The sequence below is a fragment of the Phascolarctos cinereus genome, unplaced genomic scaffold (genome assembly GCF_003287225.1).
Source record: "Phascolarctos cinereus isolate Bilbo 61053 unplaced genomic scaffold, phaCin_HiC Scaffold_3;HRSCAF=262, whole genome shotgun sequence".
NCBI classification, from domain to species: domain Eukaryota; kingdom Metazoa; phylum Chordata; class Mammalia; order Diprotodontia; family Phascolarctidae; genus Phascolarctos; species Phascolarctos cinereus.
The window spans coordinates 99,951,728-99,973,793 of record NW_027555736.1 but is presented as its reverse complement, the minus strand read 5'-3'; the positions used below and the strand labels follow the sequence as shown (position 1 = coordinate 99,973,793).

Below are 22,066 nucleotides of genomic sequence, written 5' to 3'. Positions count from 1 at the left end.
CTCCATGACACTTCTATAAGTATGGCTTGCAAATCTCTTCCCAACTAAAGACCTTGTTGGGGTGAGGTGTGTAGGGGGGAAGGTTCTGGGAGATGGACAGGTAAGGATATCCCCTTTGTGATTGTAACAGGGTTGTTAAGTCAGAGGCCTTAAGTGACTGGCATGGTGTTTTCCTAGGAGTTGGTTTGGCAGTTAAATAGTCCTTGTCCTTTACACCTCCATTCCCTAAGCAGCACTTTGCCACATTTAGTTGCACTGAGTTCTCTTCAGCGTGTACACAACTGAGGCGGAGCCAAGATGGCAGAGTGAAAGCAGTGACTTGCTTGAGCTCTCCCCTAAACCCCTCCAAATACTCATAAAAAATGGCTCTAAACAAATTCTGAAGCAGCAGAACCTACAAAAAAGACAGAGTGAAACAAATTTCCAGCCCAAGACAAACTGTATGATTGATTAGAAAGGTGTATTATGCTGGGCTGGGAGTGCAGCACGGCATGGGCGTGCAGGCTGCAGCGAACCTGGAGTAGGCCTCAGAGGACTGAATCATGGGCAGCTGTGGAGGTTTCCAGACTCCTCAATCTACGCATGCCAAAGACAACTTAGAAGGTCAGTGGGAAAAGTCTGTTTCTGCGGTGCTCAGAGAGGAAGGCGGGATTTCAGCTCCATTCCCCAAAAGTGTGGCCCTGGCAGGGCAGCTGCTTCCTGAGCTTCCAGCCCACAGACTGAGGGGGAATCCAGTGGCTGATCAGAGAGGGATTGCAGGGATCTCTTTGCCTGTGCTGAGGCAGGAATCTCTTGCTTTGCCCATGTTTGGATCTGGGTCGCAGTTCTGGGCGGTGGTGCTGGGGTAAGGAGGAGTGCTGGCTTAGTGGAGCTTGTAGTGGCTGTAGAGAGGAACCCCTCCTCACAGTTACAGGACAGAAAGGAGTACTTGTGGTAACAGGCCAGGAAAGGAGTAAACACCTCACCCCTTATCATACCACCTTGGAAGAATTGAAAATTTACAGGTCCCTACAACTATCTCTGAAAACAGCTATACAAACCCCTGAAGCTTGGGACAGTACGTTCTCCACATTGGAAGTAGACTCTTACCTTAACAAAGAGTTTAAAACTCAAGTAATTGGCCGGGATCATGAGCAAGCAGTGCAAAAAGAGTCAGACTATATTATCTTACTTTGGTGAAAAAGAAGATCAAAATATACAACCAGAAGAAGACAACAAAGTCAAAGCTCCTACATCCAAAGCCTCCAAGAAAAATATGAATCAGTCTCAGTTCTTGGAAGAGCTCAAAAGGGATTTTGAGAAGCAAGTAAGGGAAGAAGAGGAAAAACTGGGAAGAGAAATGAGAGTGATGCAAGAAAATCATGAAAAACAAGTCAACAGCTTGCTAAAGGAGACCCCAAAAAATACTGAAGAAAATAACACCTTAAAAAATAGCCTAACCCAAATGGCAAAAGAGGTCCAAAAAGCCAATGAGGAGAAAAATGCCCTAAAAAGCAAAATTGGCCAAATGGAAAAGGAAGTACAAAAGATTACTGAAGAAAATACTTCCTTAAAAATTAGAATAGAACAATTAGAAGCTAGTGACTTTATGAGAAAAACAAGACACTGTAAAACAAATCCAAAAGAATGAAAAATTAGAAAATAATGTGAAATATATCTCATTGGAAAAACAACTGACCTGGAAAATAGATCCAGGAGAGAGAATTAAAAAATTATTGGACTATCTGAAAGGCGTGATCAAAAAAAGAGACTAGACATCATCTTTCAAGAAATTATCAAGGAAAACAGCGTGTACACAACCACTTTGGATGAGGTTTTATTTTGTTGTTGTTGTTGTTACTACTGGTAGCAGAGGACCATGTTGGAAAAGTGAAGTGGTTCCCATGAAGCCCCCTTGGAAAACTGTGAGATTGTTGCTAGAGATCTTAGAATCCGTAGGCCAACTAAACCTTGTAATTTTAATTGAATAAATAGGTTAGATGAATTTTGTTGCTTCAATCAGACTTTTAGTCCCTGAAAGCTGTACGACAGCCCCAGCCTCCATCTCATTAAATTATTCAGGGTCATAAATAAGCAAACTTTCCTTCTGTGCACTGAATAAATAAGTATGTCTCACACATATACATATTACTACTTTTCAAATATGTGTAGATGCTATTGTAATGAATAAAATTCACATTCATTTGAAAATATGATTGCATTCATAGTAATTTTAGTTAATCATCTATTTTCTCAATCAACAGATGCTATTGTTACATGGGAGTCCGCATTTTTTTTTGTCTCCTGGTACAAATAGGCACTTTTATTGATGGTTGGGATGCAGTTAGACATAGGCAGTAGGGAATCAGAGGGCACACAGACAATCAGGCCCAGGGGAGGACAGAAGTCCCAGAACAGGCACAGGATGTGGAAGGCCCCAAGGTTGGGAAATACTACTTCTTTGGGAAAATGAAATAAAGCCTACTGGATAGGATTTGAGGACATTAAAATACTAGGCTCAGGAAAGCTAATATACACATAAGCGAGTGAAACAAAGCAAGTCTGATTAGCTGAGCTTGGCCTTAGGACCTAAGAGGAGAGATAGAAGGCTCATTTGCCCTGTGCCACCTCCTGATCACCTTTCTTTGCCAGCCTTCCTCCTTTCAAATGAAGAGAATGCCCTTGGGGTCCCAGCCATATCAGCAAAGAGAGAGGAGAGCCTTCCCAGCCTTTCCATCAGTTTTCCATTAAAAGGCTATTAGTTTTCATCCTCCTCCCCAACCTTATATTTCCTATGCCTGCCTCACTCCACCAGGCCCTTGCCTCCTGGATGGGAGAGAAAGACAGAAAACAAAGGGACTCCCACCCCATCACCACTCACTATCTCCCTACAACCAGCTTGAAACATGCCAAAGTCAGGTGTATAGGTGCAATGGAAGGATAGCGCTCTCTGTCTCTGTCTCTCTCTTTCTCACGCTCACACACACACACACACATATGACAGGTCCATCCATGCCCCACACCCAACCTCAGCCTAAGAACAGGAATACATATACAAAGTTCAAGAGATTTTTTGTCACCCACAAGTATGAAATGAGTCAGAAAAATAGACCCTTTTCAGGTAGGGAAACATTGGCCAGAGGAGTAGGTTAAAAAAGTCATCTTTAAAGCAGCAGAATAAGTTATTAACATTCCCCTTCACCCACTCTTGCAAACTGACCTCTTGGGCCAGGTCTATCCCAGGACTGAATCCAGGCAGCTCAGCCTGCCTCCTCAGCCCTTCTCAGGATGAGAGAAAAAGAGTCTGGCCTCAAGCCAAAAGGGCCGACAAGAAGAAAATCTTGACCAGGGAACCAAGAGAAGAGTGAAGAGACATCTTTCTTAGAGATCTCTCAGCACAAGAGTAATTCTCCTCCTCCTCCCTCAAAAAAAAGAGTAAGCCACTGAGGGCCTGTGGGGAGTCCACATTTTTAAAAAATGTTTTAAAAAAGGGGGTCCTATATGAAAAAATATTGGGAATTGCTGATTTAGTGGAAAATATATGGTATTTGAATAAAAGGTTCTGGATTTGAGCCATGGATCAATTACCTGAGAGGTATCATGGTATAGGGGGTAGAATACTTTTCGCGGAGTAATAACGATCTAGGTTCAAATCCTGCTAGGTGTGTGACACTGCACAAGTCACTTAAGTTCTCTGTGCCTCAATTTCCTCATCTGTAAAATGAGAGGGAGGCTACTTGAATGACCTCAGACAAGTTATTTAGCCTCTCTAAGCCTTAAATTTCCTCACCTATCCAAAGGAGATGATAATGTCTGCCATACCTACCTACCTTTAGGAAATTGTGAGGCTTACATAAAATCATGTATGGTAACTCCTCTGGGTTTCCTTCCAAACTTGTCGGTCAGGTTTTTATGTTGGACATCTGAGGATATTCAAAGGGACTTTGTAGATCCATACTTATTTGTTATTGTTTGTCCTTCATTGTTGAAGAAGACCATGAAGTCAGAAAAGTGATGCTGTGATTTGCAAATGAATTGGATTTAAGTGAGGGAGGACTGTGAAGAGTCACCAGCCTCACTCCCTCCTCTGGAGCTGTCTGAGTCCAGTGTCAAGATACAGATCAGGACAATTGGAGATGGACCCTTATATAAAAACTATTGCTCACAAGCCCCAACTTTGTGCTTATTTTTAATAATCTTCCAAGAGACTCAATAACAAAGGGATTTACTAAGATTTCATAGTAAGGATAACAGTTACACAAAATTACTTTTATAAAGGTAAAGTATGGTCTCCGAAAAATACACAAAGCATCAGTGGGAAGAGTGGATATAAACTTCAGGTGAGATACATATGTAGAATATACATGAGTCCAGGAAACCCAAGGATCTCTTACTCCAGGGCCCTCATGTACTTTCTATTCTCATGGTATCCTCATACTGTTTCTCCCTGAGCGTAATGTCTGGGGTGGATCACCCAGATGGGCTTCCTGAATTTGCTTCTCTTTACTGACTGACTTATCCGTCAGGTTAATGTTCTCTGGAATCCACAGTTGGCTCTCTTCTCAGCTGCCAGAGGTTATGTTCCTTAAATTGCCTCATGCCCTGACTCTGCATCTCTATGTCTCTGACTCTACTTCCTGCTGGATGTGGTATCTTCTACTGGGGATGAGGTGGGGAAGTTAGGGAGGAAGAAGGAGAGAGAAAATCTCCCTTCCCAGTTTTTTCTGCCTTCTGGTAGAAACAGAGGGGGTCATAGTTGACAAAGCTTCCTTGCCTTAATTACTCTTTCAGGCTGGCAGGCTTAGTTTTGAAAAAAACTTGAGGGGTGTAGCTAATCTTCAGCCACCTTGTGTAAAATCAGTCATTAATGCAGATTCCTTCTGAAGTGACTCTATGTTTTAACCTTGCTTAACTTTGGCTACATCCTGAAAGTGCACTAATTGCATCCAGGCAAATCATATCTTCTTAGCCCTAATCCCATCTCCTTTGGAGCTTGAGGCTCTAAAGATTAGGACACACCCTTCCAATGCTCTTTCAAGGATAGAAGTTTCATATGCTATACTCAATTTCATGCTGTAAATTTATTCCTATGGCTTCCATTTGGTAAATGTTATGACTTGATAAAATATTGTCTGTCTGAGATTGCTTGCAGGCATTTTTTTTATATGCAAGCAAGTTTTTATAATGCCATAAATTCCTACAAGCCAGGAAAAAGTTTTCCAACCTTTACTTGTCTGTCTTTATCTCTGCAATCTCCCACCTGGCCAGAGTAGTGAAAGCAGAGACAAAGAAAGAATCTTGAAAGTTTTTCTTCCTTATCTCTCACTGAAAGTCTAATCAAAATTCAGTGAGAGCAAATCCCTGCTTGATATTAGCAAGATCTGGGAGAGTGATTTTGAGGCTTCATTAATTAGTCTTCCTCATACTTTTAAGATCCGTTTTGGTGCTCTCACTGAATTTTTTTTTTGTACTGTAAAAAATTTATTTATTTGAGTTCAGATATTTTTGAAATATAAATTTGGTTGTATTTTTAAGGCTATAATTCTTGTCACATTCTGTGGTTAATTTTATTGTGCTTATTAAAAATGATTATTACTGTTTTGCACTCAGCTGTTTGGAAAATAGTTTATTTGGGAAGGCACCAGCTTCAGCACACTGATTGTAGGGAGTAGACAAATATTTCACACTGGAATAGAAGGCTGTCTTTGTCAAGTACCACAACTCAGTAAAATGACAGCTCATATGTGATTTGTCCCCCTGGAAATAAGGGTCATGCTTGCCACCCACCTCTCCAAAGCGTTGAGGATTAAAGACAGCATTTATAAGGTACTTTGAGCTCCTTCTACATAGTGCTGTGCCAGACACAGACCTTGTCAGATTTGTAATTTTATACTTAGCTGAAGCTTCACAATAATTTCCTCTCCAACTAAAATGGACATGATTCAGTTCTTCTGGCATTCTATTGAACAACATGATACTGAGATTGAGTAACTTTTACAAGCTTTTAACATGGATGTTTTCTGAGTTGCTGCAACAAGTCATGAGCATTGTAGAGAAGATTAAGTAATTTTGTTTAAGTAGTACTTTTAAATTACATCACTGTTCATTTGAATGAAAGCTGATACTCCAGATACTCTGATCTTATACAAAAATTAGATAAGAAAGTGAGAGTCAAAATAAATTTACTCATTAGTAAAGTATCCCCTAAATGACTAATAATGAACTTTTAAAACTGAGGTTTATGATTTATACAACATCCTTTGGAGGGGTACACATTTGAGTCCTCAGTGACTGCCAAATGGCAATTGTTTTCATTGTAGAGATGTTGGAAAAGCTCATTAAAAAGACCCTCCCCCCAAACAAACCCCTAACCTTCCACTTCCCTAAACTTCCTCCCCAATAATACATTCTCCTTCTTTCCCTTTCTTAAGAGGGGGATTTTGGCACTTGGGTAGACTTCAGGCTAAATATTTCCATTCTGGCTCTAAAACTTAAGAGACTTCTGACAGCGTCCAGTCTCATTCTAAAAATCAGAGACCCCTGGCAGAGGAAAAACAGCTGCAAAACTCTCCACTTTGTCTCTGATGGTCTTGATAACACCCTGATACTTTACATCCCCAAAAGTTTCTCCTTGAAGTCTTTTGTGGTGGCCTGGAAACTGAGGTCTTTCTGAATCTGCAGTCAGTTCTATTCCTTAATGAATAAAATGGGCTATTTTGTGGAAATCTTTTTCTAGTAGTCCTCAGGAGGTCAGAGCTGGGGTTCCTCATCTTAGTCCACTAGGTCTTAATGTACCTTTGTCTCCTGGGCAGGTGTTCTTGTAACAAGGAATAGAGTAAGCTTCTAGCACCTTCTCAGTTCTTTCTTCATCTGTGCCTTTGTTGTGTAGGTCCACAAGGATCAAGTGGTTCAGAACCACTTGTCACTATGTGGTAACCCAACTCCATCTTGGCTGCTGACAGGTTTTTGCAGTTGGCAACCACCTGTTGCAGATAAGCCTTAAATTCAGGTGTCAAGGCTTGCTTCAGAGCTATAGCAACTCCTGAAATGGCAGGGTTGTGAGGCCCTCCCTGTAGTCCTGGGAAAACAGCTGAATTAATGAGTGACTCCAGATTTTATGTTGTTTCTTTGTCTGTCTTAGAGTCCACATGGCTCACTCCTTTCCTGTAGAAGATCAGGCCAGGCCAACAACCTTGAAATGTGGGCTATGTCAGCCATGAGATCTTCCCCATTATCATCTGTGATCTTCCACATGCGGGCATAGTCCAGGTTCCTGGAATAGCAGCTGATTCCTGCAGTGATCAGCTTTGGGTGGGAGAGGTGACCATTTTCTTCTAGTTTGTCATAGTCAATACAGCCAGTATTTTGTTTACCTTATAGGGCACAGACTCAAAAAAGATGGAGGTGGCAGAGACTTTCTTCTTATCTGTTATGAACCCATGGGTGAGGTGACCCCCCCCATCAGGCAGGTTTAGAACCATAATCATCCCATGTGGTTCTACCAGGGCTGTGTACACTGCAGAATTCATAGGAGATGCTGAGTATGGCTGAACATTGACCCTCCCCTCAGCTTTGAGCAGGCTATAGCCCTGTGAAGCCCTCTTCTGAAACAGTATCTCCAATTCATCCACAAACTGGGTGCCACCATAATACCTCTGGCCTGGGAATCCTTCTGAATACTTACTATTCAAGCAAGAACCCAAGGCTTCCAGAACTACTCAGCTTGCAAAATTCTCTGAAGCAATCAGTTCCAACCTAGTCTTATGGCAACTATTTTCCTTCTCAATGATTGTATATACCTCTAGATTACTGTCTTTCAATGGCTGTGTCAGCATATTGTTTGGGGGCTTCCCAGAGGCTAACGGTATGGTTCTCTCCATTGACTGTTGGTGCCATACTTTTGGACTAAGGATTCCTGGATGGGTACCAATTAGCAAGTAGCAACAATATACCCAAGCACCATTTTCTGCAGTCCAAGGTGATAGCAATCTCCACTCACTGACATTTTTTATGGGTGATCAAAGTTCTCTTAAGGTAAAAAGACCTTGTGCATGCTAGAGAACTTCTAAAGTGGCAGCTGCCTCAACCTCACCTCACTGCCTGTATTGCCCCCTTCTTGGGGCCTGCCAAAAATCTTTACTTCTTTTCTGGTTTTTTTTTCCCTGCAAAAATAGTTTCTTTTTTTTTCTTCTTTTCTCCTAGACTCTAGTTTTTCAAATCAAGTTTTCAGCATGCACAGTCGACAATAACCAAAGGACCTGTATTTATCCGACCAAATTTGTTTCCCACAATTATAAACCTTGGTTACTGAGTCCAGTCCATGCTGGCAGTTGAACTGGCAGTCCTTTCCTTTTCCCAAGATTTTAACAGCTTGCCTGAGTGGGAGTTGGCAGGAGGCTTACTCTGTGCTGATCCCATATTGGTATTAGTATCCCCTTGATCTTTCTGTTCCTGGGCAAACTAGTGTTGGGTGAGGACCCATACTTACCCTGCATCTTCTTTCATGAAGTTTTTGTTTCTTTGTGCACAAATAAGAACAAAAAAATATATATCAAATTTTGGTTTGAGACCTATTTTCTCCCTGCCCTTCCTGAGGTTGGGGAATTCAGTTCTCTGACCACTTCATGGCTGACTGAACCCTGGGGAAGTCCATTCCAACCTGATTGGACAAAGGTCCCAGTGTCGGGTGTGGAATCAGGGTAGGCTCTGTCTTGGTGTGATAGTCATTCTGTCAAGTGATAGTCATGCAGGCAAAGGGCCCCCAACTCCTGGCTGGCTTGCCAGATTGTTAAAAGAAATCTTCCTTTGGGTCCTCTCTCTGGTTTAATGAGGCAAAATCAGAAAATTAAAAGAATTTTATTCAGTACCTAAGGCAGACAAGCATAGGGTGGGCTAGCTGGTTTGAATCCCTCCTCCCCTTTTTATAGACAGGAGTAGCCCACTCCCATTTCAGTGAGGAGCTAGGTATGGTGTTAAGGAGATGGGGTTAGTTCTTATGAAAAGATAAAATGAGCATGTGCCATGTACTCATTATGAGAAAATAGGATCAGGGCTAAGGAGATAAATTAGCATGTATGTATGCCCTCTCCTTCAGGCTGGCTGTGTAGCCAAAATCAAGCAAAGTTAAAACATGGAGTCACTTCCCCTGCAATAGTGAGTGATTTTACTGAAAGGGCAGAACATTATGTCAGAATTCCCAAGAAGGGGGTAGATCATCAAGGACTAGCTTTTCAGGGGGTGACTTTATGATCAAAGTGAGATTTAAGCTGAATCTTGATGATGATTGGTGAGATTTAAGTGTAAGTCTACCCCCTTTAAACTAGCAAATTTGTGAACATAAAGAGTAAGCATCTCACCTAGACAGTCTTTGCACCTTGTAAAGAGTAAGCCCTTTTCAGCTTTGAGTGGATCATTTTGTACTTACTAAAGTATATTACAAGCTAGAGCATTTGCATATTAAAATCCAGGAAAGTAGCTGAATTGTTGGCAAAAATAAAGAACTTGCTCCTGGGGTGTAGATTGCCTCTGGACCTTTTTCTCACCTACTTATTTGCAGGTAACAACAACAAAAGAGCCTTGGAGTTCAGAGAAAACTGGGAAGGAAGCCTTGCCCTCCAAAGCTGTTTGGTGACTATTGAGCAAATGACCATTACTTGGTTAGGGTTTTCCTGAAGAAGTGAAGATTTGGTAAATGTGCTGGACAATCAGGGCAGCTAGGTGGCTCAGTGGATGGAGCGCTGGCCCTGGATTCAGGAGGACCTGAGTTCAAATCCAGCCTCAGACACATAACACTTACTAGCTGTGTGACCCCGGGCAAGTCACTTAACCCCATTGCCCAGCAAAAAAACCAAACCAAAACCAAAACATAAAAAAAATGTGCTAGACAATCATCATGTCAGTCAGTCAACAAGCATTTACTAAGTGCCTGCTATGTGCCAGGTACTGTGCTAAGCCCTGGGGATATAAAGAAAGGCAAAAAACTTAAACAAAGCAAAAGCCAGTCCCTACTGGAATTCAGTTGCTCATACAGGGCCCTCAAGCTCTGTAAGAGTCAAAAGGAAAGGCTGAGCCTCAAGGGTGTTAGCTTATAGAGTAGAACCTGCTTTTGTACTGCCTTCCTGAGAGATTGCAGATATCAAGAGTCAAGGCCACAAAGGAACAGAAATGGGGAAGCTTCTGTCAGTCCTAATATGAGTCCCTGCTCTTTTTGAAAGAGCAGAGTACCTCTTCATCTAAGGATTGCAGATTAGCCTGAAATTGGAGGTGGCAGAGAATGTAGCTGCCCAGTCAAAAGAAGCTGATGAAATCCAGCAGAACAGCTAAGTGGAGCAACCCCTTTGTTCAATGGGGAACAAAGTGAGCACATCACAACTGGAAAGACAAGAGTCCTGCAGTAATAAAAGTGTGAGTTGCATCGATCACCTGTCTTCCCTATTAGTGTGCCTCACTACCAATGTACTTTTTGTGCCCACTCTTCCCATCAATGCTGTATATTTATGGGAGAGTCTGCCCCGGATTTATGATGGAGGAGGGGAAAATGTTTGGTTCTTAATATCCTATCTCAGTAAAAGCCTTTATGCTGAGCTAATTGTGTCTACTGGCTGGCTATTAAAGGCAAGCCCACCAGTAGGGGCTCATTAACTATAGTTTTTAGGAATGTGGACTCACAGGGCACTCTAGAACTTGGGAATAGCAAGCACACTCTCAGAATTGAGTAGGGAGAGTAGACCAGAGGGGTGCTATTCAAGTTGGCAGAAAGAAGCAGGTGGAGCTTTCTAGAAAAGGGGGACATGAAGACAAAGGCATCAAAGACAGGAATAAGCAGATACATATGTAAGATGGATGGTGAGGTCTCAGTTCTGATTGGGGAAGAGGACATGTTAGATTCCCAGACAGTCTATTTGAGAAAGGAAGAGGGCTTCCCAGGAACCTGGTGCTCAGTTCCTGATGTTATTGGCCTTGTTCCTTTGTGCACATGCCAAGAGCTATTGAAATACTTTATATTCTAGAGATTTCTTAGAGGATCACTAAAGCCACTTGAAAAATTCACTCTATTTTTAGTTCCTTTAGCTTAAGGAAATGCAATCCCAGTTCTCCCCCTCCTCATTGTTTATTTAGCACTTGTGAAACTAATTTTTCCTTTTTAGCTCAGGGCAGGGGCAAACCAATCAACAGTTAGAGGGAGGAGTTCTCCTCCCCATTCCTATTTTGGTACCTCCCCTAGTTGTTCACATGAGAAAAATCAGGACCTTCGAGGACACTGGAATCCTTTGAAACCTGGCTTCTCATTTTAGTGACAGAATTCCTATGTGCCAGGGAGCAGAAGTAGCATAGGATGAAATAACAACAGTGATAAAAATGTGGAAGGACTGAAGTTAGAGTAGGCTGTGATTGACAAAAGCCATTTCCCATTGCTCTCAAAAGATTGAAAGCCTCCCCCTCCCGGCCAATGAAACATCTTCCAAGCTAAGAGACTTAATTCACTGCTGACTTCCATCAAGTGCCCCATCAGGGGAATTCCTTTCAACCTGTTTCACCCTTTTCCCTTTTCTTCCAAAACTAGCTATTGAAGATTAGAGTCCCATTTTCTAGATGAGGAAACTTTAGCCCAGAAAGTTTGTCTTACAGAGAAGCCAGGACTATAACTCAGATCTTCAGACTCCTAGGCCAATACTCTTCACTGAGCTATGCTGCCTTTTAAGTGTATGGAACAATAAATGACTTTACTACTGCCCTATTGTTTGGTAACAAGCATATAAGATTATTGTTTTGGATGTTCTGGTTCAACTAACATAACAACAACAAAGCATTTGTTCAGTACTTACTAAGGGCTAGGCACTGCAAGACAGTGGGTATACAAAGAAATAAATGAGACTATTTCTGGCCTCAGGGAGCCTACATTCTACTCGGGGATGAAACATGCACACAGGTAAGCAAATATAAGATATTTGCAAGACTAGTGCAAAGAAATTTTGGGGGTAGAAGTGGTACTCACAGCTGAGGAAATCAGTAAAAGGCATCTTTTAGGAGCTGGTACTTGAACTCCACCTTGAAGTGAGCCAGGTGTTCCAAGAGGTAGAGGGTGAGGAGGATGAATTTCTAGTCTAGCCTATGCAAAAGCTGGGAAGTGGGAAATTGAATGTCATATAGGGAAATCAGCAAGTAAGCTAGTTTGGTTGGAATGCTGAGGGCGTGAGGGGGACTAATGTCTGGCAAGGTTAGAAAAATGATTGGAACTGGCTGTAAAGGATTGAAATGCCAAACAGAGGAGTTTGTGTTCTAACTGGAGGCAACAGGGAACCACCGAAACTTTTTGAGCAGTGCAGTGATATGATCAGCTCTTAGTAAAGACTCACAGAGTCTTAGACCTCAAAGATCAATGTAATTACTCTCTCTCATATTATGGATGAGGGAACTGAAGTATAGACAGGGTGAAGTAACTTCAATCCCACCAACAATTATGGAATGCTACTTTGCGCTCAGTGCTGAGATTATAAAGATAGATGTTACACAGACCCTTTTCTCAAGGCCCTTATAATATTATAATGGTATATGTGTATCCCTCTGTATGTATATACAATATGTGTTTAGTCATTTTTGGTCACGTCTGACTCATTGTGACCCCTTTTTGGAGTTTTCTTGGCAGAGAAACTTGAGTAGCTTGCCATTTCCTTTTCTAGTTCATTTTATAGATGAGGAAACTGAGGCAGACAGGGTTAAGTGACTTACTTGCCCAGGGTCACACAGCTAATTAAGTGTCTGAGGCCAGATTTTAACTCAGGAAGAGGAGTCTTCCTGACTTCAGGCCCAACATTCTATCCACTGAGCTACCTAGTTTCTCCTACCATGCATATACGTTTGCACGCACACTCACACACACACACATGTACATAAAAACACATATTCACATATGTGTGTATAAAAATAGTTGGAGGGTTTCTCAAGATAATATTGGTCACAGAATGGTTTTTTTCCAGTTTAAACAACTTTTTCTTATAAACTTAAAAACCCTCAATAGAAAAAAAAATGAAAACCCTCAACATGACCATTCAATTGAACTATTTATAATAAAACAATTAACTTTAACAAAACAACTTGTGTTCTGTCTTCCTATTTGCCCCTTGACATCTTTGTATATATTCTTTTATAGTTTAAGGATCCGCATTTTCATCCCTGTGAATATTTCTCCTCCTTGATACAGACTCCAATCCCTGCATGTTTTAAGGGGCTGTATTTTTGAGTTGTTGTGACCAAAATAATTCATTACTTCGAGGATGACTTTGTAATGAGTCTCTCCGTATGTAGCTAGGCTGGTCCTCATGTGACAAGCATATTTAGTCCATCTTCAAGCATATGCTCAAAACCTTTCCGGCGTGGTAGAACTTGTTTGAGCCTGGGTTGTACTGACGTAGCCCTTGAGAATTATCACTAGTTCTCCATAAGGCAAAGAGACATTAGTATGGGACTTTGTTGGGAGCTATACCTGTAAAGCAGAGATTCTTTATCTAGAACCCACAGGGCTCATAGATAGATGTCAGGGGGATTGTGAACTTGAATGGAAAAAAAAGTCTCTCTTTATCTGAAAACTTGCAATTCCTTCAATTAAGAATAATAAGAGGAGAATGTCCTGAAAAGGGTTTGATTGGCTTTATCAGACTACCAAAGGGGTTCACGACACAGGAAGGCTAGGAACTTCTGCTATAAGTTTTTTTTTTAAAGTAATACTAGGGAATCAATATTAATTCTTGGAAGGATTGTCATCTTTATCAGTGGAAGGAGGAGTGATGAAATCCAAAAGGGCTTTTGAAGTACATCAGTATTGTGTTTGCTTGATCTGCTTTCTTCACTTTGCGTTACTTCATATGCATTTCCATATTCATTTGTCACCCTTGTCATGGTACCTTTTGGGTGAACGATTAAGCTTCTAGAGTTTGTGATTCTTAGCTCAGAGATAAGGAAATAGCTGAGACTTGGTACCTTTCCATTGAATTTGGTCAACAAGGCATCTGGGAAACCAAGTGGCATGCTGCTCTTGGTCAATCTCTTTGGGCATCTGTTCAGGGTTAGGACTGCCATTAGAATAGCAGAAGAGAAGGTAGGTTGAGAGGATACATTGTTTCTCAGTATCTTTTCCACTTGGGAGAACTGAACTGCAGCTGTGGTGATCCTCCCAGATTAGCACAAATGCTTTAGGAGGCAACTGAAAGTGGAGCTGATATGTGCAGATTTAGATCCGAGTGGCAGACAGATGGTAAGATACAAGCAAGTGACTGGGTTTTTCAGGTGAGAGGAGGTGGGTGTTTATTATTGGCAAATAATTGGGCAGTGTCTGAGGAGGCTGGCAATGCGAGAAATTCCTTTTCTTTATGAAATGAAAGATGGAAAATTATGTTAGGCCCCAAACTGGGAGCAGGTTCAAGCCTCTCTGGCTAGGCTGGGTAGTGGAAGAGGTCACGGCTTGGGTTTGTTGTAGCTCAGATGAGCTGGGTGTTCTTAGCGATTTCATTATCTGTGTAATGGAGTTAGTAACAACTGTATTTCCTACTTCATAGGGTTGTTGCAAAGATTAAGTAAGGTATGTGGTGCGGCAGATAGAGTGCTGGGCCTGGATCAGGAAGACTCAGTCTTCCTGAGTTCAAATCTGGCCTCAGACACTTCCTAGAGGTGTGACTTTGAGTAAATCACTTCCCTGCTCTTTGCCTCAGTTTCCTCATTTGTAAAATGGAAATAATAATTGCACCTATCTCTCAGAGTTGTGGTAAGGATCAAATGCCATAATTGGAAAGCGCTTAGTATAGTGTCAGGCGCGTGCATAGCAAGTGCTATATGAATGTTAGTTATTATTATTGTCTGTGCAACATATTATAACAATGTAAATGTGAAACGTGATCCCCATCATCATCACTTTTGTTTCAGGAGAGATCTCATGAGCAATGGCTAGTTGATTTAATAGTCAGTCTCCTGACTCCTCCTGGAGGCTCCTAATAACCTTTGTTGTTTTTCTCACCCCTCCCAATGACCTTTCACCACATCATGTTTCTCTGCCGACCGGAAGGTGGACTGGAGTTTAATATTTTACTCCTCTGTGAAAAAAAGAAGCATTGTGGCCAACTGATAAGAGCCACTGTTGGCTTGTGAGTTCTTTCCCCTCCCCCTCCAAACATTTTCCCCACAGGTCTTGGGCACACACACAAAACAGACTCTAATTCTTCACCTTAGGGGATTAGAAAGAAAAGACCCAGGATGGTTTTTGCAGGTTGTCCTACTAATAGTTGGGCACTGAATCACCAAATGGCATTCAGGAATCCTTCGTTATTCTGTAGGGGTCCTCCAGGGTGAGCTTGTAAGGGCTAAGGCCTATTCTTTTGTTTCTGACACATATTAATAATTCACTTTTTAAGAAGCCTGGCCTTGAGGGAGTTGTTGACTGTGAAATTTTTCAGGGCAGTGGGAGTGGCCTAATATTACGACATGACTAACGTGAAAACGGGTTTCATATGAATGTATATGTTGAGCCTTTATTGATTTACCTTCCCTCTTGCGGTGGGGAAGGGAGAGAAGGGGAGAAAATCTGGAACTCAAAATCTTATGGAAGTGAATGTTGAAAACTAAAAGTAAATAAATAACTTTATTGTTATAAATGTAATAATAAAACCCTCCCCCCTAACTGCAACAAAGTACCTAGTCCATAGGATATCAGAACCCCCACAATTACAGATTCATTCCTTTGACTTTTTTCTTGTCCCTCATTACAATTACAATTACATTACAATTCCGCATGGGAATTTTTAACACTTCAGGGCTATTCTTGAGAAAAAAAACTAATAAACTTCATTTTACAAATATGAGTTGTCCCAAAAGTCTTAGTGCAGGTTTTTTTTAAAAAAAGATCTTTGGAAAGTGAATTATTTACATTTCCTTTACATTTATTTATTTTTGTGAATTTTGAATGTCGTTGTTGTTCAGTCGTTTCCCTGGTGTCTGACTCTCTGTGATTTCATTTGGGGTTTTCTTGGCAAAGATATTGAAGTGGTTTGCCATTCCCTTCTCCAGCTCATTTTTATAGATGAGGAAGGAAACTGAGGCAAACAGGGTTAAGTGATTTGCCCATGGTAATATAGCTAGTGAGTGTCTGAGGCTGCATTTGAACTCAGGTCTTCCTGATTCCAGGCCCGTGCTATCTGCTGTGCCATCTAGCTGTCCTAATTTCTTTTTTGAATGGTAAATTTTAAATTTTAACAAGAAGGAGTACCCTGTCATTATGCATTCTTTATGCACAGTTGGTAGATCACTAAATGAGGTTCTTTTGCTTGACCACCTCTGTCACCTGATCGATCTTCATTAGACTTTTTTTCTGTGGGGGTTATGTCAAAACTTTCATGTATATATCAAAACTCTGTCCTTTGATGAGGCTAGGATTACACATGTCATCCTTTTAGTTACTAAGCAGCAGCTCAGCCACTGATGGAAAGTTTTTACAAAGTTTAATAATCGACTAGAGTTCAGACACTTGACACTTACTAGCTGTGTGCCCCTGGGCAAGTCACTCAACCCCATTACCTCAGCCAAAAAAAAAAAGACTAGAGTGATGTAGAGCACAAGATGGTGGTTATGTTGAATTTTTACTAAGAACATTAATATTAAAATGCAAATGTTTAACTTTTCAATTTTTTTTTTGCTAAATTTGCAGTTATGAATAATTTCTGAAGTTATTACAGCTTAAAGCTGCACTAAGACTTTTGTAACATATTGTATTTACAGAAGAGCAATATAGTCCTAGGCAGCTAGGTGGTGCAGTGGATAAGAGGACTGGACCTGGAATCAGGCTGACTTCTCTTCCTAGGTTCAAATCTGGCCTCAGATGCTTCTTAGCTGTGTGACCCTGGGCAAGTCACTTAACCCTGTTTGTTTCAATTTCCTCATCTGAAAAGTAAGCTGGAGGAAGTGGCAAAGCACTCTAGTATCTTTTGCCCAGAAAACCCCAAATGGGGTCATAAGGACTGAAATGAGTCAACAACAATAATATAATACTAGCTCACCTGGGAGGAGCTCTACATCACAGGGTAAAGAAATTAATGGGTTTTTTTTTCTTCTTGAAAGTAAGTTTCCAAAGGTAGAAAGAGGAGAGAGATAGTTGATGGAACTTGGAAATTCGAGACAAGGGGTGCTGGCAGATACACTTGGTTTTCCCTATCACCATACCAAGAGATAGCCCTTCTTCTGTTTGCTAAAAATGAAATTTAATAGTTTTATGTATATATAAACATATGTATGGGTATATCTAGATTGTTTCATTTGTTACTCACAATAATCTTGTGAGATAGTAAGGATAATGCTAGAGATGGGATTTTATTCAAATATAAATTTATGTATAAAATCCTCAGTTTAGCTTTTGAAGCCCTTCATAACCCGGCCCCCTTCTACAGTTCTATCTTTTTACATATTATTCTCTCACCACATGCTCTGCAGTCTGGGGACCTTGGCCTCCTTGCTGCTCCAATCCATCTCTGGACTCCATTGGAGAGCATTTTCACTCTTCCCTCCCCCCCTGCCCCACCCCACCCCAACCTGGAATGCTCTCCATCCTTATCTCTGCCTCCTGGTTTTTCCGGCTTCCTTTGTCCTAGCTCAATCCTACCTTTTACAAGAACCATTTCCCAATCCCCATTAATGCTAGTGACTTATCTCTGCCGAGTACTTCCAATTTTTCCAGTACATATCTTCTTCGTATGTAATTGTTTGTTGTCTCTTCCATTAGATTGCGAGCTCCTTAAAAGTAGTTTTTTGACTTTCTTTGTATCCCCAGTGCTCAGCAGAGTGTCTGGTATATTGCAGATGCTTAATAAAATGCTTGTCAACTGATTGGATTTTGGGCCAGAAACTCCTGTCTGTATGAGGCAACATTTTCTCTCCAACGTACAATTTTTGAGAGTTGCCTAGAATATGGAATAGTTAAGTGATTTTCCTAGGGTAGGACTTGAACCCAGGTTTTTCATGCTTCAAGGCCATCTTGAAGTGGAGTAGTAGAAGAAGTACTGTCATGTTGTTTGATGGATAATTCAGAGAAGTGAAATGATATATATTAAATCATCTAGGCCTTGTGACTCAAGTCCAGTCCCCTTTCCACTGTGCTTTGAGAATTCTTTAAAGGCAGTTCTCAGCTTCCAAATCATTATGGTGAGTTTGCTGTATTAAGTGCAATGGGCAGGTGGTCTTCTGGGTCCTTTGTTCTGCTGGAAGGGGCTATGGGTTAAAGGTTGTAGACATCCTTCTCCCAGGGCCTGTGAGGCAGATCACAAACCTCTCTGGGAGTAGGATGAGTTGCACTCTGCATCAGCTCCAGCCTCTTGATGGAAGTCGGCTCCATGCAGCTGTCAGAGGCATGGCTCCAGCCTGGCCCCCAGGCAAAACTATCTGGGAGAAGAGCAGGCAGTAACTGTGCCTTCTGGTGTTCCCTGGCTGCCAAGTGGTCCTTAAATAACCTGCCAGGGTCTCAGTTGGTTTGAGGAAAGAGGAAGAACAGGAGTGGTGCAGTGGAAAAAAGCATAGTACTGGGAGTCAGGATGCCCAGATTCTAGTCCTGGTTCTGAGCTATCTTTGTGATTTTGAGTTAATCATTCAACTTCTCTTAGGAGGAACTGGAGGATGAAGCCTTAGCTTCCTTAGAAGTCTTAGCTCCCTTCCTCTATGAAGGGATTACATTATCTGTAATGGCCAAGGTCCTTTTCAGTTCAAGCATTCTTTAGCTCTATGATTCTTTGATTGAACAACTCATTCATTGTCTGTGATGTTCCCGGCATATGGGGTAGAGGAAAGAGCATTGGATTTATAGGTAGGTAACTGGGTTCAAATTCCAGCTCATCCATGTGCTACGTATATGACTATGGGAAAGTAATTTACTTTTTCTGGGCTTGTTTCCTCATCTGTAGCGATAACAGCTCACATTTATATGGAGCTTAAAGGTTAGCAAAACACATTACCTTTGTGATTTCATTTTATCTTCAAAACAACCCTAAGAGATTTGATCGTGATGCTCATTTTATAGAAAAGAAGTCTAAAGCACAGAGAAAGTACATGATTTGCCTGAGGTCACACAGCAGCTAAGTATCTCAAGCAGTATTTGAATGCATATCTTTTGGACTCCAAATTCAACATGCTACCTACTATGCTTTGATGCAACAACAGTGCCTGGCACATAGTAGGAGCTTAATACATTTTTGTTGATTTATCAATTTATTAAAAAGCAGTATGCTGATAGTGTCTGCCTGCCAACTTGTCCTTGAATAGCCTATCAGGGTCTCATTTGGCTACAGGAAACAAGAATGGGAAGCAGTGTGGTTTAGTGGAGAGAACATTGCCCTGGGAGTCAGGAGATCTGGATTCTATAATGGCTCTGGCACAAAGATTTTAATCAGTTAACTTCTAAGGGCCTTTTTTAAAATGAGAGGAGCGGAATTAGATGATTTCTAAGTTTCTTTGCATTTCTAAACTCTTTGGGGGAGAGGGAATGATGCTACTACACATTGCAATCTCAGTGGGAGATATCTGGGGCTGTTGACAATGGGACAGTCTGGAGATGTTGCACCTGTTTTCTGAGCCATCATTTGTATTTTATAGAGGCTGACATGGCCCTTTGGCCATTTACACATAAATGTACCCATGGTATAAGAGACAAACACACAGGGCTCTTAGGAGAAATCATGGGTCTTTCCATCCCTATGTGCCTTGGCAGCCTGGGACTCTGTACACAGGAGTAAAGTCAAAGCAATGAAGTGGTAATTTGCAGTAGAGAGCCAAAGTCCAGAACCTGTAGGAGGAAAAAGAGAGCAGGCATAAAGGGAGGAGCAAGCCCAGAAATTTCCCCTGCCCTCATGGCCCAGAAGCAGCAGCATGGGGGAATCTGGAGAAAGGGCTGAAGAAAGCATAATTTCATTTTGGCTTCTTTGGAGGAGCTGTCAGCCAAGGGCAGGGACAAAGCTCAAGGTGGGACACCTGGAGCCAAACCCAATTTTGAATTTTGTTTCACAGAATCTCTGAGCTGGAAGGGACTCCAGACACCATTTGCTCTAACCCATACCTTAACAGATTTGGAATCAGATGACTTGGGTTCCAATCCCAGCTCTCTCACTTACTACTAGTATGACTTCAGACAAAGCATGTCATCTTTTGGCTATAATTTCCTCATCTGTAAAATGTGGGGATTGGACTACAAAGGGCATACATTCTAGTTCTAAATCTATAATCCCATCATGTTTACAACACAAGGTAATTTCCTTTCCCTGCCAGTGGTGCCAGGTAACAGAGTCAGAAGGAAGTATTCTGAAGTAGTGGAAAGGATACAACACAGAAATGGATTCTGGTCCTAGTTCTTGAGTGTGTCTCAATTCTAGTGAATAAATATGAAGCCGCTACTATGAGCAGATCACTGTGCTAGATGCTAGGGGATATGATAATTAGTAATAACTAATTTATATAATGCCTTACATTTATTATCTCATTCAATCCAGATACAAAGATGAATAAGAGATGATGGCTGCCCTTGGTTTCACCATCTGTAAAATTCCAGGCTTAGACTAGATAGTTTCTAAAGTCTTTTCTGACTTAGATGTGATTTGATCACTTGAGCATAAATGCAGACTTCTTTGGCTAAATGTGACCTGTCATTTTAACTTTGGAATTCCTATGACCTGGGCTATAGAGAAGGGTAAAACTGCTCCGTTTTTTGTTGGATTCTGCCCCTCTTTGTATTTTGTTTTCATACTCTCATCAGGCATGGCCTGCTCTCCTTATCTCACTCCCAAATCAACATCTCTGAGAAGCAAACAAAAAACCAACCAGTCACATGGCCAGGACCCCCTTGAAAACAAACAAATAAGCTGGTTTCTTGTTTGCATCTTGTTTACATCCTGACTTTCAGCTCCCTCTGAAAACTAGATCTGAAATTGGAGGGCTAAACCAGGCATCAGCAGCCTTGGAAAATTGCTTCTAATTTCCTAGTACAGGGTAGAGAAAGTGTCAGGTTTATGATGATTGCTGGGCTATTTTGCTACTTGGTGGGGAAATGAATCAGGAGGCCTGGTTTCAGAGAGTTTTCTATGGATTGGGTGCTTGGTTCTCCTCACTTTCAAACTTCTTATTTTTATTTTCAATGCCAATTTCTTAGGAACCTGAAATGAAGCTTTCTTTCCAGGCATTTGAGGCTGTTTTGTTTGAGCTAACATCAACTGGACTCCATGTTCCTTTAGGGAACTGAATTAATGAAATCATCAGCTGGGCTTACCCTTTTGGAGCAACTATTGATCATAGGATCATAGGATTTAACCCTGGAAGAATTTTCAGTGTGCATCTGGTCCAACCTCTTCATTTTACAGATGAAGAAACTGTGGCTCTGATAGAGATTAAGAGATTTGCCCAAGGTCATACAAATAGAGTTACTTTTATACCCACCATGTATAGCACTTTAAGGTTTTGCAAAACCCTTTTTATCTGTTTTCTCTCTCTTTTTTTTTTTTTTTGCAAAGAAAGAGTTCCCCTTTGCTCAAACCTAGGCTTCTTATGGAGGGGCCACAGTAGGGTTTGCCATGAGGAATAGTATATATGAGTTGATTGACTGGAAAACTCTAGAACATGTTTCCTTGAGGACCTGAGTTTGATCTTCATTGTGTATCCTGAAATATAACTTTACTCATCCTTAGGATCCCAGAATCTCAGACTTGGAAGAGACCCTAGAGGTGATCTTATCTAACCTGTGATTGAATAGGAATCACAGAGTTTTCGAGTGGGAAGGGACCCCAATGGTTATCTAGACTAATACATGTCTCAAAGGAAGTTCCACTATAATATACCTGTTGTTATTCAGTTGTTTCAGTCATGTCTGACTCTTTGTGACCCCATTTGGGGTTTTCTTGGCAAAGATACTGGAATGGTTTGCCATTTCCTTCTCCAGCTCATTTTACAGATGAGGAAAATGAAGCAAACAGAGTTAAGTGACTTACCCAGGGTCAAACAGGTAGTAACTGTCTTGAGCCTGGATTTGAACTCAGAAAGATATCTTCCTGACTCTAGGTCCTGATTTCTATCCACTGTG

At 41.3% G+C, this 22,066-nt stretch overlaps 1 pseudogene; it reads right to left on the bottom strand.

Annotated features, from left to right (window-relative positions):
• Positions 1-6,502: 6,502 nt before the first annotated feature.
• On the bottom strand, positions 6,503-7,814 carry LOC110209504 (serine hydroxymethyltransferase, cytosolic pseudogene; annotated as a pseudogene).
• Between the last annotated feature and the right edge of the window lie 14,252 nt (positions 7,815-22,066).